Below are 17,563 nucleotides of genomic sequence, written 5' to 3' on the forward strand. Positions count from 1 at the left end.
ACATGTCCCACACCTCCAGTTCGCACGTTATTTGCGTGCTCACGCAGCCTGTCATTGGCACACCGTCCCGTCTGCCCTATGTATTTCTTGCCACAGGACAGCAGTAACTCATAAACGATGTTGTTCTCACATTTAACAAAGCTTTCTTTGTGCTTTTTTTGGCACCTGGGTTTTTCAGAACCACTGTAGGAGGCCTTGCACAGATTATAAAGCTTGTTTGGTGCTGAAAGGACGACTCTTACGTTGGCGTTGTTTCCTATCTTTTTCAGCCTATGTGAGACATCGTGAAGGTACGGTATGACGGCGCATTTCTGCTTGACAGGCTCCGTTTCTGGTGAAGCCTGCTCCTCACCTTCGCGAGCATGTTTGACAGTCTTGAGAAGACCCTCCGCCACAGCTGGACGACATACTGAGGAAACCCCGCCTTTTTCAGGCAGTCAGCTTGCACCTGGAAACTACACGAACACTTGTGAGGACATGAGCGGCGAAGCGCATTCATTAGGGTTAATTTTGCAATACCCCTTTTAACTAGCTTGGAGTGGCCCGAAGAAAACGGCAGAAGCGGCTTATTGGCCCTAGGCTCGTACGACCAGCAGACCTGGTCTCGCTCGAAGAACATTCGTAAGTCAAGAAAACGCAAGGCGTTGTTTTGCGGCGTTTCATGCGTGACTGCGAGCGGTTGCAGGAAACGCGTGAACAGATCAAGTACGTTTGAAGAATCATTGCCAAATTCGCCTGGACTTGATTCTAGAAAGACAACGTAGTCGTCTACATATCTAAACACCTTCTTTACATTTGTGCCTGTTAGCTCTGTTTCTAGTTTCTAGTAACAGGCACAAATGTAAAGAAGGTGTTTAGATATGTAGACGACTACGTTGTCTTTCTAGAATCAAGTCCAGGCGAATTTGGCAATGATTCTTCAAACGTACTTGATCTGTTCACGCGTTTCCTGCAACCGCTCGCAGTCACGCATGAAATGCCGCAAAACAATGCCTTGCGTTTTCTTGACTTACGAATATTCTTTGAGCGAGACCAGGTCTGCTGGTCGTACGAGCCTAGGGCCAATAAGCCGCTTCTGCCGTTTTTTCGGGCCACTCCAAGCTAGTTAAAAGGGGTATTGCAAAATTAACCCTAATGAATGCGCTTCGCCGCTCATGTCCTCACAAGTGTTCGTGTAGTTTCCAGGCGCAAGCTGACTGCCTGAAAAAGGCGGGGTTTCCTCAGTATGTCGTCACATCTGTGGCGGAGGGTCTTCTCAAGACTGTCAAACATGCTCGCGAGGGTGAGGAGCAGGCTTCACCAGAAACGGAGCCTGTCAAGCAGAAATGCGCCGTCATACCGTACCTTCACGATGTCTCACATTGGCTGAAAAATATAGGAAACAACGCCAACGTAAGAGTCGTCCTTTCAGCACCAAACAAGCTTTATAATCTGTGCAAGGCCTCCTACAGTGGTTCTGAAAAACCCAGGTGCCAAAAAAGCACAAAGAAAGCTTTGTTAAATGTGAGAACAATATCGTTTATGAGTTACTGCTGTCCTGTGGCAAGAAATACATAGGGCAGACGGGACGGTGTGCCAATGACAGGCTGCGTGAGCACGCAAATAACGTGCGAACTGGAGGTGTGGGACATGTGGCTTTCCACTGCAGGAAGTGTGGGTGCGATCACATGTATTCGCAGTGCACTGCGACAGGAAGGAGCCAGGCACAAACAACACGTGAGATAATTGAAGCGGCGAAGATTGCAAGTTTGGGAGACATGTGCATTAGTGCACCTTCAATTGACCTATCCAAAAACAACTAGACTTTCTAAGCAAGGCCCACGGGGTGACTAGACGATAGTGGTAGTCAGGAATGACCGCTTGATCTCTTAAAGAAGAAAAAAATCCGGTATCAGGTTGTTTGATTGCTTATCATGCATACTTATTTGTGGTTTTACATGAAGCCTTCCTGTACAATGCGCCTGCGTGCGTTGCTTTTTGTTGTCTATATATATATGTACCACTGCAGAAAATAAAGCATATGTTGGAAGTCAGCGCTGTGTCTGCGTTGTTTTTCGTCCCTGTTCTTTTGCGCGCTCAAAAAGTCAAACATGAATTACCAACTTGCCGATGCCTACGCTCTCTCAATATATATATATATGTGTGTGTGTGTGTGTGTGTGTGTGTGTGTGTGTCATTCCATGCCAAGTGTCCCAGACGTGGCGCTCGCACATCACAGATTTTGCTGATAAAATTTGTGCCTTTTTCCTGTGCCACATGGAGTATTGTGGCAAAACACTTTTGGTCGAAAAAAATTTTGACAATCATGGCACCCCCTCGAAATTCGCTTCTATTTATTAAACTGTACCTAATAGAAAAATGTGTATAAAATCTATTTTTGTGTGTTGAGCTACGAAACCGCGCTTGCTCTATCACAGAGGTTCTGTTTAGTTGTCCCATTCATTATTTCCGATTTTTTTTGTGTTTCACTACCAGCTACGTAGCTTCAAAAACTACAAAAATCTTCAATGTTCGTGAATTTTTCTTGAGCTATTTGCAACTGACCCTAACCAATATTAATTATAGCCTGATTTCCAGGAAAGTGTATTTTAGTACAGAAATGTTTAGGGGTAAAATAGACTTCAAATCTTTCCGAAAAAATTGTGATATTTGAGAAAATGTACGATTTGTCACATGTTTGACCGTATTTTTCATACTGATGCGGTCAAAGTAAAAATCCTCATCATGTGGCGTTTGATAGAAGACTTCATCGTTAAGTAACGAAGAAAGTCTAATCAAATCATTTTTTTTTGTTTTAAGGAAGAAAATAATTTTTGAATTTGGCCCTCCGATCGCGCAGTGCATTTCATTTTGCTGCCACTTCGCCTCAAAGCACGTGGTCGCCCTTACAGCTGACACTCGTCACAGGCAGCGGCCAGATGCGAGATGTATGTCAGCGGCTCGTGAGTGGTCGAAAGTCTTGTCGCGCTGTCAGGGCGACGAGTAATGAATTTGCGTTACAATGAGCATTTGCTAGGCGGGCCCAATGGGAAATATGGACGCCCGAGAGCAGCATGTGGAGTCGTTGGCACAATGTCCTAGAGGGACGTCTGCACAACTAGCATACACATACTGAAAGAAATAATGCACACTGTACACACTTCTTTCTCAGGGTATACATGTTGTACAGACGGCCTCTAGCACAATGTGCCAACGACGCCGTAGGCTGCTCTCGGGCGTCCATACTTCCCATTGGGCCCGCCAAGCAAGCTCACATTGTAACGCGAATTCATTACTCGTCGCCCTGACATCAACGTGACAAGACTTTCGACCACTCACGAGCCACTGACATACATCTCGCATCTGGCCGTTGCCTGTGACGAGTGTCAGCTGCAAGGGCTACCACGTGCTTTGCGGCGAAGTGGCAACAAAATGAAATGCACTGCGCGTTCGGAGGGCCAAATTCAAAAATTATTTTCTTCCTTAAAAGAAAAAAATGATTTGATAAGACTTTTTTCATTACTTAACGATGAAGTCTTTTATCAAACGCCGCATGACGAGGATTTTTACTTTGACCGCATCAGTATGAAAAATATGGTCAAACATGCAACAAATCGTACATTTTCTCTAATTTCACAATTTTTTTCGGAAAGATCTGAAGTCTATTTTACCCCTAAACATTTCTGTACTAAAATACACTTTCCTGGAAATCAGGCTATTATTAATATTGGTTAGGGTGAGTTCCAGATAGCTCAAGAAAAATTCACGAACTTTGAAGATTTTTGTAGTTTTTGAAGCTACGTAGCTGGTAGTGAAACACAGAAATTCGGAAATAATGAATGGGACAACTAAACAGAACCTCTGCGATAGCGCAAGCGCAGTTTAGAAGCTCAACAGACAAAAGTAGATTTTATACACATTTTTCTATTAGGTACAGTTTAATAAATAGAAGCGAAATTCGAGGGGGTGCCAGGAACGTCAAAAATTTTTTCGAGCAAGAATGTTTTGCCACAATACTCCATGTGGCACAGGAAAAAGGCACAAATTTTATCAGCAAAAGCTGCGATGTGCGAGCGCCACGTCTGGGACACTTGGCATGGAATGACCCTTAAATATAAGAGCTACAGAAAGATCACGAAGGTCCTGATACTGTAGGAAGGCATTTGACACACGACGTACGTTTTAGCACTATGCTAATGCTAAAACGTACGTCGTGTGTCAAGTACCTTATATATATAAGGTATGATATATATAAATATATATATTTAGCGGTGGTATGGAGAGTTCTGTACAGAACTGAAATACAGAAACACCGTCCAGAAATACAGCGAGACACATTACTGTCAGAATGAGTGAGATATGAAAAGCAATAGTTTCGCTAACATCGTTCATTACTGTCAAATGCGGCAATATACTAGACCTGGCATAAACATTAGCATAGCCAGCAGTCAGTTTTTATGAATAGGAATCAATGGCCAGCCATCAAGCACTTCTTTGCGACATCCATTGCATATTTTATGTGGCATACAGCGCAAAACATGCAACATGTGTAGTTCTCATGTAGTACAGGATTCTCATGTAGTCATCTGAGATACAGGACCCCAATAGGTGACACAGCTTGCGTGCATGAGCTTGGGCAGTGTCGTGTTCCCAGACCATGTAAGGGTCAGGTGGCATTCTGGCGAAAAGGACAGCAGGTTGCACTGATTCGAGACCACTCACGGCCAGACCTTAAGCGTGGCTATTCCGAATTCTTGGACACGTCTTGACTACCTCGAGACACGAAGTTTCCAAGGAGGCTTCCTGGTCAAATGCAGCTGTAGAGCTTCAATGTGCAGTCTTGAAGCAACCTGAAATAGTCAAGTGCACAAAAATAAACACATGATGATAGACAGATCGATCACCTTTTAATCTGACAAGGGCAGCGCTCACACACCAGATTCCATGAAGTGTCATGGCAATGAACAAAACCAGGGATACTCATTAACTTTGCTGTACTTTGAGGGTCTGTTACTCCCTTAGCCAGCTGCAACTGTTTCCGCTGCATGACCTCCGTACAATTAGAAGGATGTTTTTTTAGAGAACGCATATTTCTTATCAAAATTGTATAATAGTCATGCTCAAGATGTTTTCCGCGCACACACTCTATGTCATGAAGGAAATAGTTTGCTGCAACTAAAATGGCAATGAAGAGATTAATTAACAAAACTCATTAATTAACTTTAATTCCTGACCTGGAGGTAGTTGTTATATTAGAAAGTTGTATCGCGTGCCAATTTATGGCATACACATTTTTTTTAATCGCGAAAGTTACACGTAATTCGTGATATTCATCCTTGAATTTCAAGGACGAAATCGAAACTGATAGCGCCTGACGTGCAGGAAACGTCGCTTCTCTGTTACGTAAGCTCGGAGCTACACGTGAAAAGAAGGTGATGATAGTTTAATGAAGGTGGGCCGAAGCAGAATGTGATCAGAAAATCTGCAAGCATTCAGAAATACACAAGTAAACAGCTTATTATTTGGGTGCGATGTGTGGTACTTATCTGTAAACACAGAAAGAAAAGGTTGATATTACTGCCGTTTCGGATGCGCGCATTACGAAAGAAACAAATGAGCACCAACGCCACATGCAAAGGTAAGGCGATCCGCTGACGCAAGTTAGATGACTTGCCAGTTTTCACGAAAAGGTACGACCACGACGCGCCTTCATTCAAATTTCGTCACTCCCTTGTCGCGGGCAGCTCCGGTCTGACGTAACAGAAAAACCGCGTTTTCTGTGTGCCGGACACGATCAGTTTTGATTTAGCCCTTAAAATTTCACAATAAATATCTCAGTTACGTAAAACTTTCATGATTTCTGAAAAATGGGTATACCATAAAGCGGTACGCACTACAAATTTCTAATATAAACAACTGCCCTCAAGTCAATAAATAAAAATTAGTTAACGGGTTTTGTTAATTAGTCCCGTCAACGCATTTTTTGTTGCGGCAGAATATTTCCGCCTCGAACTAGAGTACTACTGGAGCGTGACTGTCATAGAGTTTTTTTATAAAAGATATGTACTGTCTGAAAAAAAAATCACCCTGTATAGCATGGCAGCAGTATTTAATAATAATAATAATTGTTGGGGTTTGACGTCCCAAAACCACGATAAGATTATGAGAGACGCCGTAGTGGAGGGCTTCGGAAGTTTCGACCACCTGGAGTTCTTTAACGTGCACCTAAATCTAAGCACACGGGTCTAAACCATTTTCGCCTCCATCAAAAATGCGGCCGCGGCGGCCAGCATTCGATCCCGCAACCTGCGGGTCAGCAGTAGAGCACCATAACCACTAGACTAGCAGTATTTTAACAAAGACCTGTAGGTCGCGGGATCGAGTCCCGGCCTCGGCGGCTGCATTTTCGTTGGAGGCGAAAATGTTTGAGGCCCGTGTACTTAGATTTAGCTGCACGTTAAAGAACCCCAGGTAGTCGAAATTTCCAGAGCCCTCTACTACGGCGTCTCTCAATCATATCGTGGTTTTGGGATGTTAAACGCCAAATGTTATTATTAGTTTAACGAAGAAAACGGCAAAATGTGTATACAGCTACACGAAATATGGCGAATGTAAGACAAGACTAGGCTTGCCTTCACTTCCTTCTTTCTGTCGCATCATGTGAGCGTGCCCTTCTAGTGCCTGGCTTCAGAACAGCTGCACGAAGGTGCAGCTATTCTAAAGGCCTAATGTGCCATTTTTTCTTCAGATCTATATCAACAGGCAAAGGTCTCGTTTTTTCCGTTTGTCTGGAAGGACAACCCACCAGCCAGCGTTGACCAGTATAGAGGGTTGGGAGCAAACTCAGGCAAATTGTGCAGCACCAACATCACCTCAAACCTCAACAACTGAGGTGATGAGAAGCGGTCAAACAAAAGGAACAGTGCTGAAGTGACTTATATACATATTAAAAACAACAGCTGATTATGGCACGAAATTGGGACAATTAAGGTGCATTGTAAAAGAATGTCAAATGAGGTACCCTGCTGTAAAAAGTGCTAAATATTCATTGCAGACTATGGCGAACAGAATTCAATAGGATACAGCGAGTGTTTCGAGGTATAATGACGAAGTAATAATTGCTAGAGATTTATGAGCGAAAAGCACAATGCGATTAAGCGGTGCTACATAGTGGGAGATCACGGATTAATTTCAACTACCTGGAATTCTTCAACGTGCACAAATCAGAGGGCATGGGAGTTTCTGTATCTCGCCCCCTTCTAAATGCAGCTGCCGGGGTCAGGAATAGAACCCGCGTCCTTGGGCTTCGCAGCGTAACGCTTCCAAGTCCATTTTAAGGGATTTTTGTCCACTGCCCACAACATCACTGTAGACTGTATCTTTGTGTTGAAAATAATAACGAACTGAACCACGGCTGGTATAACAAAGGCATCCAATATCCACGAAACACAGCGTTTGAGCAGTATGTTTACTGCCATTATTACTAGCCGGTGTTGTGTTTACTATTAGGTACTAGCACCACACCACATTAGACAAAGCAAGTATCACAGGAGGATGAGGCTATGCTCGTATGCAGTTTGTGGAAAAAAAAAAAACTACAACTTTGAAGTGAACTCACATTTACCTTTGTTGAATGATAATTTTTAGCATCATAAGATCAAGTCACCACTGTTTCAATTAAATGAAACCGTGCTACAAAAGCTATTGCATCAAAGTTTTATAGCAGTTACGCACGCACGCACGGACGGACGGACGGACGCGCGCGCACGCACGCGCGTACACACACACACACACACACACACACACACACACACACACACACACACACACACACACAAACAAACAAACAAACAAGCAAACACGGCGAGAAGTTCGAATATGCAGCGAATAAATACGTATTAAACGTGTTTCAACGTCTGGGTAGCAAAGGAAAGAAACACTAAATTCTAGAGTTTCACGAGCCAAAATCATGATCTGGATATCAGGCATGTTCGGGCCGGGTGCATTAGATTGATTTTGATCAGCTGATCTTACTTACCCTTCAAATATATATCGGTGCAACGTTGCTCTACGTGTCACCACACTCGACTTGCAACCGAGATTTCAACTCGCAATTTCATGTTTTTCTGGCATGTATGGAATAAGGAAACACGATATTGGCGCGCACCACTCCGTTTTACCCGCTACTGGATAGTCCAGTGCGGTTTTCGTCGTTGCCAAGCCATTGAAACACGATAGCAAAATCCGTGCAACTGGAACATCAGAAAGACAAGTGGCAAAGCTACGTGTGAAGCGAATAAAAGAGTTGTAGGCAGAAGCCGGCAGAACTCACCTGAAATCTATAACGACCGTAGGAGCGTCGTCCACAGGCTTCGTCTGTCGGTGCCACTGGGATCCGTCATGCGCTGCCATCTTGCTCAGGCAAGTTCACGACGAAACGAAGCTTACTGCAGGGACTTCTCCGTCCGGAGGCTGCTTTTCCCAAACACTGAGTGACACTGCTTCAGCCAGTCACGGCAAGCGTGAGCCGACGACACGATACTACGCCACGAATGCATAGCACGGAAGGAAAGTCACGCAAAACTATCACTTGCAATCACGCCTGACGACACAGATTATTCTGGCGGACTAAAGAACGACCACAACGAGACGGATCACGAACACCATCAAACGACGCCAGGCCAAAATGGCTGTCTCGTATTGATGGCTTCGGCTTTGGATTAAAGTAGCCTCCACGAACGCCTAAATGGTTTCGGTTTTGTTTTGGTGCTATAGAACACACATCCATGCATAGTTAAAGCTCTATTGAATAATATCAGGGTGGAGGAGGCGAAGCGTGCCCTGTGTGTGTCTGTAAGGGCTGTACGGTGGGAGGGGGCGCAGGTGAACGTGCATCCCCTGCTCTAGGGGCTAGGGAGAGTGCGGTGAGGCCGTGTGTGCGTGCCTAGCTGTGCTCAACGTTTGCTGAGCGATTTGGTGGCCCGCGCGGGATTATCGTGAAGATATAGTTTAGCTGTGGCGGGCAGAAATGATGACCACGCGAGCTATAATTCTGGTAGTATTGTCGCTCTTTAGGAGACGCGGTAAAGCGTCGCCTTGATAACCGGTCTGCGCGGTTATCATGCCAGCTTTGCGGCACATGTTTTTACGGCCGTCGAGTTAGATGTGTTCCCGATCGCCAGTGCGTTCAACACCATGCACGTCCATTTCACTAATAAATGTATGTTTTCTGCCATACATGCTGTCGTAGGAATCTACAAACCTCGCTTGCAAACGTGCGAAGATTCGCAAATTTGTCAGCGCTGCCATTGTTAAACGTTGTCATAACTCTGAATGTTTCGCTTGGGGGCAAGATTTTTTAAGAACCCTGTTTACTTGTAGACGTTTTCGAAGCGCCGTTTCAGCAATATCGTAACTGAAGCCATAACACAATACGTGCGTAATTCCACATTTTACGAATCCATGTTATATATTCTCAACCAAAATTTTTCGGTATACCACAAGCCAAAGCAGCGAACTGTATCTTGGTCGCAGCCACTGAAGCTTTCTTTTTAAAAAAAACCCACCCTGTATATGCAGAACCATCACTGACTCCCTTGGAGCAAGGGAGTCATCTATTTCATTCAGGGGCGTCGACCAAAGCATTGTGACTCCCCTTAGAAAAAAAGGTGGTCATCGGCTGCCACAAAGAGAGTCAAGCAGACGTGACTCCCTTTTGACTCTCTTTTTTTTAAGAGTGTAGTCCGCGATAACGAGCAGGTGTTTCGGCAAGCCATCATCATAATCATTGTCGCCAGATTTATGTTTTTTTGTGAACAATGATGGCGGCTGCTTCTAAAGTGCGTTGTAGCGATAGTTTTGCACAATTTAAGTGTAGCATGAATGCATTTCAGCAGTTTTCGAATGTCGTTAATGTTGCGAGAGTAGATTATTTGCGCACTCGTGTTTCAAAAATTTCGTTATTGAGGGACTGCGGTATAAATATCTTTCATAGTCGCGAGTTACGAAATGCATTGACACCTATGGGCGTTCGCCGGTGCTCCGAAAATATTTCGTTGCGGTGAGAATTTCGTTCCCTCGGGATTTCGTTATCGCGGGTTTCGACTGTATTTTCATGTAATTAGAGTTGAGATGCTCATTTTAATAACCTTCGGAAAAAGTTTTCTGCTGTTGCCGGTGTACTATCTCGCTGTAGAGCTTTCATGCCGATAAAAGCCAAGCTACAAATTTACCACGCATTGTTCACCTCGCAATATAATTATTGTAGTTTAGTATGGGCAACCAAAACGCGAACTAACATAAATAAAATAATTACATTACAGAAGGCGCTTCTCCGGCACATGGCTAATATTGAACCCCGATAAACAACATAAACATTGTCACAAAAATACCTAATCATATGGGTAGATCGATGCTACGAATGCCGTGTTTTACAAGTATTTTATTTTGCAAAAAAAGAATATAGCAATTTCCTTGCATCAGTAGCGAGCTTGCAACACCATGAGATACCTGTGCACGTCAGAAACCCTGAACCTTGGTTTGTACCACGATTTCGCACCGAATATATGTTGCAATCCATTAAACACAATTTGCCGAAAATTCTAAATAGTCATGTTAACGCTACTAATCTATCTCGCAAGGAATTGATGTGTTTCGTTAACATGCAAAACATATATTATTGTATAACGATGTATATAAAATGACCATGTTTTGTTTTACTGCCTCGCTATTTGCACAACAATGTCTCTTGTTGAATGTTAAACATCCTGTCGTAAAGCATGTATATGAGTGTCAAATTTACGTTTTAGTTTTTGTACCGAAACGTTTACTGTTATCGCGCTGTCATGTACAACGCCTCCTGGGTCCAGTCAAACTGCTGACGGCAGCTTTTAGCTCCGGAGGACGTTGCTAGTCTGTAACTAGAAGAATAAAAAAGTTGAAGCTGAGTATGTGCGCAGACGCATGAACAGGGCCACACAGTCAAAGGCACTGGCGCAAGTCGGTTGTTATCAGAAAGCATGCTTCGCAGTATGATGGATGCGTGAAGTGGATTGAACAGTGGATGGAACAAGGGATGCCACTGGCTCGGACGTTTCGAGAAGACATGTCTTCGTAGGTCTGAGCAGGGCCTCCAAGACAAAATTTTGTCTATAGAGAAAGATCGGGCTCCGGCCTGACGAATAGAAGTTATCTTCTTCAAAAGTGGATAGCGCGAAATCGACAAGGACTACGAAGGAACACAGATGTACAGGACAGGCGCTACTCGCAACTCATGTTGCGAGTAGCGCCTGTCCTGTACATCAGTGTTCCTTCTTAGTCCCTGTCGATTTCGCGCTATCCACTTTTGAAGATTATGAACCAACTAGCCCAGCAACGTATACTATTAAGAAGTTATCTTGCCGAGATGTTGGCGACATATCTTTCATTCTTCATGTATAGTGCCCAGCTAACGCATCAAGGTGCGAAAATGCATTGCGAATGCGCTGCTTCTATCGTCACAGCTTTAGAATTACCGGTGGCTTAAGTTTGCGGCTCCCCATCGCCTCTGTGCTCTTGAAGCGCAGAACGTGGACTCAGAACGACATCTATTTCTTTCGAGGGTGACTCATGCTGACATGATGACTGATAGCCACATATGACATTTCGACATTTTAATGCGCAGTCTCTTGACGACACCCAACGTTATCTTCTACCAATACGCACACATGCAGAGCGAAATTCAGACGTGGAATATGCCCTTTGAAAGTACAAACAGTCCATTTTGCTTTCTATTTTGTTGTTGCTGTATACTGGTTGTACAGAAGGCACGTGTACTATCTTAAATGTGTGTTTCTATAAGCAAGTGGAACAATACTGCAAAATCATTTTACTTGCTTAGTGGAACGACACACACACACACACACACACACACACACACACACACACACACACACACACACACACACACACACACACACACACACACACACATATATATATATATATATATATAAGCGGATGGCATGTCGCACCCTTTTATCGTGGTATCGTTTCGGCGTGCTTAATGTGCGTGCCACGGATGCTCTGTAGAGTTCGCGGACAGCAACCCCAGCTGCGATACTCCCATCTGCCCTATCTCTATGCGGCCCTTGCACCCTAAGGCCTCCCTTCGTGCACAGCTTACGTGCGCGTCACGCGCGCTCTAAGCGCGAAAGCAGCGTTGCGTACCGGCGCCATCGGTCTTTGCGCGGATGACGTCGCTGGGCTCGCTGCGGCCGAGCGAGTTGTGCGCCGTCATGTAGAACTGGTACGTGGTGCCGCACTCGAGATCTCGCACCGTGTACACCGGCTGCATCGTCGAGATGGGCGTCTCCTGCCAGTGGTCGGCCTCCTTGCGCTGGTGGAGCACGTACTCTGCGCACGAAGTATTGAGGAGGAAGTTCACGTGAGAAGCGCATGACAGTTGATTGACTGGAAATGTTGGGCAGCTCTACCATACGTGTGCGGTCTCTCTACAACGTCAGGCTGTGGGGTGATCAAACAATAATGACGTGGTAACACGTTACTAAGAAAAGACCGTTGCTCCAATGGAAATAGTGCGCATTGTACTCATTGCATTCTGGAGTTGCGTGCATTTTAATTCAAGGTGATAAACTGTCAGGATAACGGTTATATGAAATGTTTCTTTCGTTCACCCACCACGGTGGTCTGGTGGTTATGGTGCTCGACTGCTGATCCGAAGGTCGCGGGATCGAATCCCGGCCGCGTTTCGATAGCGGCGAAATACTAGAGGCTCGTGTACTTAGATTTAGGTGCACGTTAAAGAACACCCGATCATCAAAACTTCCGGAGCCCGCCTACGGCGCCCATCATTATCATATCGTGGTTTTCAGAACGTTAAACCCCAACAATTATTGTTATTTCTTTCGCTCGATTCTTGCGGTTGATCCAGGCGATGTCGTAAGTGGAAAGTGAGGCAGACTATATCAGTGAAGTGGGGAAAAACGAAACAGATGTAATATAATCGCTGCGTTATTCTACTCCATTTTTTGCTTCAAGTGCGAAACAGTGACATGATTAGCTAATGTCAAATTGGAAAAACATAGCAGTAGTGGCACATGTAGCTGTTGAAGCTCCGGCACTCGAATTATTTGATATACTTCCCACTGTGTTCCACTTACTGATTGCTGACGTTGACACCCACCCACGCACGTACAAATGAGATCTACATTGCTGTGCGTGTGCGTGTGTGTGTGAATAAGAGAGTGCCAAGTTACGCCCAAGAATACACGTGTCTTGTGTATTCTAAGAATACACAAGACGCTGGGTGCAGTTCGACATATAAACAGAGAAAAAATAGATAGTGTTTGTGACATACCACACTTTATGGTCAGCAACGGAATTAAATGAAGACGAAGACTACTAAAGCTGTCAAGTGTATCAGAAGAAGGGCATGACGGAAGAGAGAGGCCGAAGATGGGGACATTGTTATTACAGTAAACGATCTAAGGCTTTCAGCATTCGGATGCTTGTAAATGCCGTAGCGGTTAAGGTATCGTCATTTACAGGCACGGGCTTGAATTTTGCGCGCTACGGCTACATTCTGAACTTATAGGATATGCGATGGTCTGGGACATATACGGCCAACATCACACCACTGGCAACCATGCAAAATGACTCATACGGCAAGACGTCGCTGAAAGAAAAGAAAAAAAAAAGGCAATATCGACAGACAGCCTGTTGCATGCTGCCTCGGCAACAGTGTGCAACGCCCCGTTCATGCGTCGTAGCAATAGGAAGAGAGTGCCCCGCCCATCATGGCTTGCGCGGACATTACCTGTGACGGGGTTCCCGAACGAAGTCTTCAGCGACCAGCCCAACGTGACCGAGCTCGTTGACACTGAGACCACTTCGAGGGTGGGAGGGCTTGGTGGGACTGCAATGTGGTAAGCACGTGCGAGCGTCAAAGGAGTTATTATGCATCACGCGAAAATACTGAGGATACGCTGACGACAATTCGGCAGAAACGCGTAATATCAGCAAATGCCACGTTCTTCTCACTTGTCGCCGAGGACACAGCCCTTTTTTTGTTTTGTTTAGCAGTGATCTTGTAACTTCAAAACGGTATTAAAGGGGGCTATAGTTGGTTCATAGCTAATACTGGTACGAATAGCGGAACTGAAAAAAAAAAAAAGGACGAGGGACAAACGGAGCACGGGACGAGGACGTCGCTGTTTTGCTAACTGAATATTATATTTCTCTCTGCGCGGCTAAAAAAATAGCCAAACAGGCACAGACACCAACAGATACACGGCGCTGATTTGCGCCTCGTGTCGTTTCCACGAATTGAGATTAACTGTCAGAGAGATATGACATTTATTTTCTTGTCAGAATTGTATCTGTTGGCGCCTGTGCGTATTCGACTTTTTATGTAGCCGCGAGTGCAGAAATAAAGTTCAGTTAATAAAACAGCCACGTCCTCGTCCATGCTCCCTTTGTCCCTCGTTATCTCTTTTTTCAGTTCCACTGCTGGAACCTGTACTCTTATAACTTTTCGTTGGTGTTTATATGCAACCTATGTACCTTATATGTATACATACGTAAGGTACACAGGTACGTATTGCTACAGGTATAGCAGAGGGCGCCACGGCAACCCGATTTAGAACGCGTTACACTGCCTAAAAAGATTAAAAGAAAACTTAAATAATGCAGTTCTTTTTCTTCGCGAGACCTAAATCGTTCAGCTTTTCATACAGTTCCCGTTTTTTTCCTGACGTTCAGGAATAAAATGCAGTGGTTCTTGCTATCCTTGTAAAGACACGCATACATATCGAACATGCGTCATGAAACGACTGAACCATGAATTCTGTGGAAGCAACGATTCTGCAGCGCATGGGAAGCACAAAAGCTCATTCCATATTCCCAGGAAAAGAAAATGAAGCGCGTCATATATTATTGAAATGTCAGCATGGTTGTGTAAGCGCGTGAGCTTATTTCACGCCACCGTCTGCCCCACGCCGTTGAGATTACTCTCCCAATCGCTTTTAAAAGCTAAAGTACAGCGTGCTGTTTGCGAGAACATCGTAAAATCAGACTATGACATGCAAAAATATCATGCCACATTTGCGGCATATTCAGCCGTCTCGTGCGATCATTGGAGAACACATATGAAACGTACGTTTTCTCACGTGATTGTACGCGACTGTAACATATGGAAAATATGCGATATATACAACGCTTTTTTTGGATAGGATATGAGGTGCTTGTGGTTGTTCCACCAAATGTGAACGACGTTTGTAAAAGCCAGTTTCACGTACCTGTTCCGTCCCCCACCACCTAAAGATAATAAATGAGTGGCTGACGGCAATTAACCAATGCTAAAACGCATAGAAGGTCGCGCCTGTATGCTGCGCAGCGTTTTCTACATCCCACAAAGACGAAAGCAAATTTAATGAATAATGATTTTGTCTGTCTCTAATCGTAAATGCATCTTTGCCATCGAGTTTTCTTAAGCTCAAGACGCACACACACACACAGCAAGTTTTCTCTCTCTAACTAATGATTCTGTGTCCGCATTAGACGCTTTGAAAAACTGCTAATTGCGCTTTAATGTTCATTCAATAAGCTATCAGGGCTCACACAGTCTGAAAATCTAACGTTTTAGACGTCCGCAATCAATTGGCACTAAAAGTTCATTCCCGCCTCCCTTCACAAGATTTCATTTATTATTCTGCACCAATACTGATTTTTCAGGCTTCCCATGTTAATATTTCGCCAGGAAGCACGCACCTAAGCGAAAATCGAACATTCATCTATGCTTGAAAAATTAATGTACTCTGCTTGCGTCCACTTGCAACAGCTTTTGTGCTGGGTCGTGCACAAGGGCCCTTTGACCATCGGCAGAATGAGGCGAGAAATATTTGCCCTAATGTGTGAAAAACGGATTCTACTATATATAGGAACAAATATATTGTTGAAGTCCTTTACGGAAGCAACTGGCCTGCTTGTCTCGCGTCGATCTTCAAATTTTTATACGGGACGCTTACTGCGGTTGGAATGAAATATGTGGATTTATTGCTGAGTAGGCGTCCACGTGAACCGTGGAAGATTAACACAGGAGAACTTTGGCAGAAAGAGCTGCTGGTCATTCGCACTGAGAGCGATATCGGGAAACATGATCGGGCAGCAGCCATGCGAGGCTTACTCACCATCGTCGAGGGTCTTCACGAGCACCTCGCGAGACATGGGGCCGGTGCCCTTGCCGGTGAAGGCCTGGATGGCCACGCTGTACGACATGGAGAGCCGCAGGTTGGTCAGGTGTATCTCCTGGCGCTGATGCGGGTTGTGCACTTCCACCGTCTTGTGGTAATGCTGCTCGTTGGAACCGGCAGGCCGGTACGTGATGTAGTAGCCCTTGAGATGGCCGTTCCAGTCCTCCTCTTTAGGCGGCTGCGAATGTTGTCATTCGTAAAATGCACCAACAGCAAAGAACGAATCAGCCACCTTGTTAAACGTTCTCGCATCACGTGACGACCACTCACAATGACAAGGTCACGGGAGTGATGCCACGAGGTAACTCTCAGCCGCTGCGTACGCTCGCGAAAGCTGAAATTGTATATACGCTGGTTCCTTCAGAAAAATTTTAGTCAGGACCTTGCGCCGCCGATGCTTCGCCGCACAGGTGTCAATTCTTGACTTGGCTCAAGTGCCACCTGATAGGCGGCCAGCAATGGAGCCTCCGGCAGTATACACTGAGCAGCCAAAAATTTATCAAATGCGCGAAAAGATGTCTTGCTAGAGCCCTATACTTTCGTGATATACTGGTATTCGTGATAAATTTATATTCACCACCCTTTTAAGAAAGAAAAAAAAAAAGAGATAGGTTACACTAATTCTGGTAAGTTGCGACAGAAAATAGTAGAGACCGTACCACGGAGAAAGATGTGGCGCCTCGACTTCTTCCTTGCAGCATCTTGTTTGCCATGCCGGTTTGACGCGTTATCCAAAGGTTGTAGGTTCGGTCCTTACAGGCGGCAATGTTGATTTTTCACCCGCTTTAATTCCTTCCTGTTTATGTCACAATTACTACGCAAAAGTTAAAGGAGTGTCCCCTGTACACTCCTTGGCTTCATTGTCTGTTGGTTTCATATGCGGTTGTGTCTAACGAAGAAACGCGGCTTTTATCCATTCCTCTTATTTCATTCCTTGAGCGGAGGTGTGGCTCAATAACATCGTGTAGCGAAGAGGAAGGAAAGAAGACATCAAAGATGAAATTGAAGTTTGCATAAGTAATCCTGAAACGTCAGTCGGTAAATTAGCAAGCCAGAAACGATGCAAGGCAAAAAATGAGTCGACCTTCCCTTAGAAAATATATTTAGACAGTCTATAGACTGTCTAAATATATTTTTGTAAGGGTTGCTGCCTGCTGAGCTGCCCTTGGCGTTGTGGATTTGTACAGCGTCTGCTCTGAAGTAATAAACGTTTCGTCCACTAAGTCCATGAAGTCTATCAAGAATTATCAAGAATATCGAGCATGACTACATTGCATCCTAAAGAAGCCAACCGTTCATTCTAGCGCGGTCTCAACGCTTTCTCTGCCGGGCCA

The 17,563-nt window shown here is 44.7% G+C and overlaps 1 pseudogene; it reads right to left on the bottom strand.

The window, feature by feature from the left end:
• LOC119405178 (Down syndrome cell adhesion molecule homolog) overlaps window positions 1–17,563 on the bottom strand; it is a 591,162-nt pseudogene that overhangs the window by 38,079 nt on the left and 535,520 nt on the right.

The sequence above is a fragment of the Rhipicephalus sanguineus genome, chromosome 1 (genome assembly GCF_013339695.2).
Source record: "Rhipicephalus sanguineus isolate Rsan-2018 chromosome 1, BIME_Rsan_1.4, whole genome shotgun sequence".
Lineage (NCBI taxonomy): Eukaryota > Metazoa > Arthropoda > Arachnida > Ixodida > Ixodidae > Rhipicephalus > Rhipicephalus sanguineus.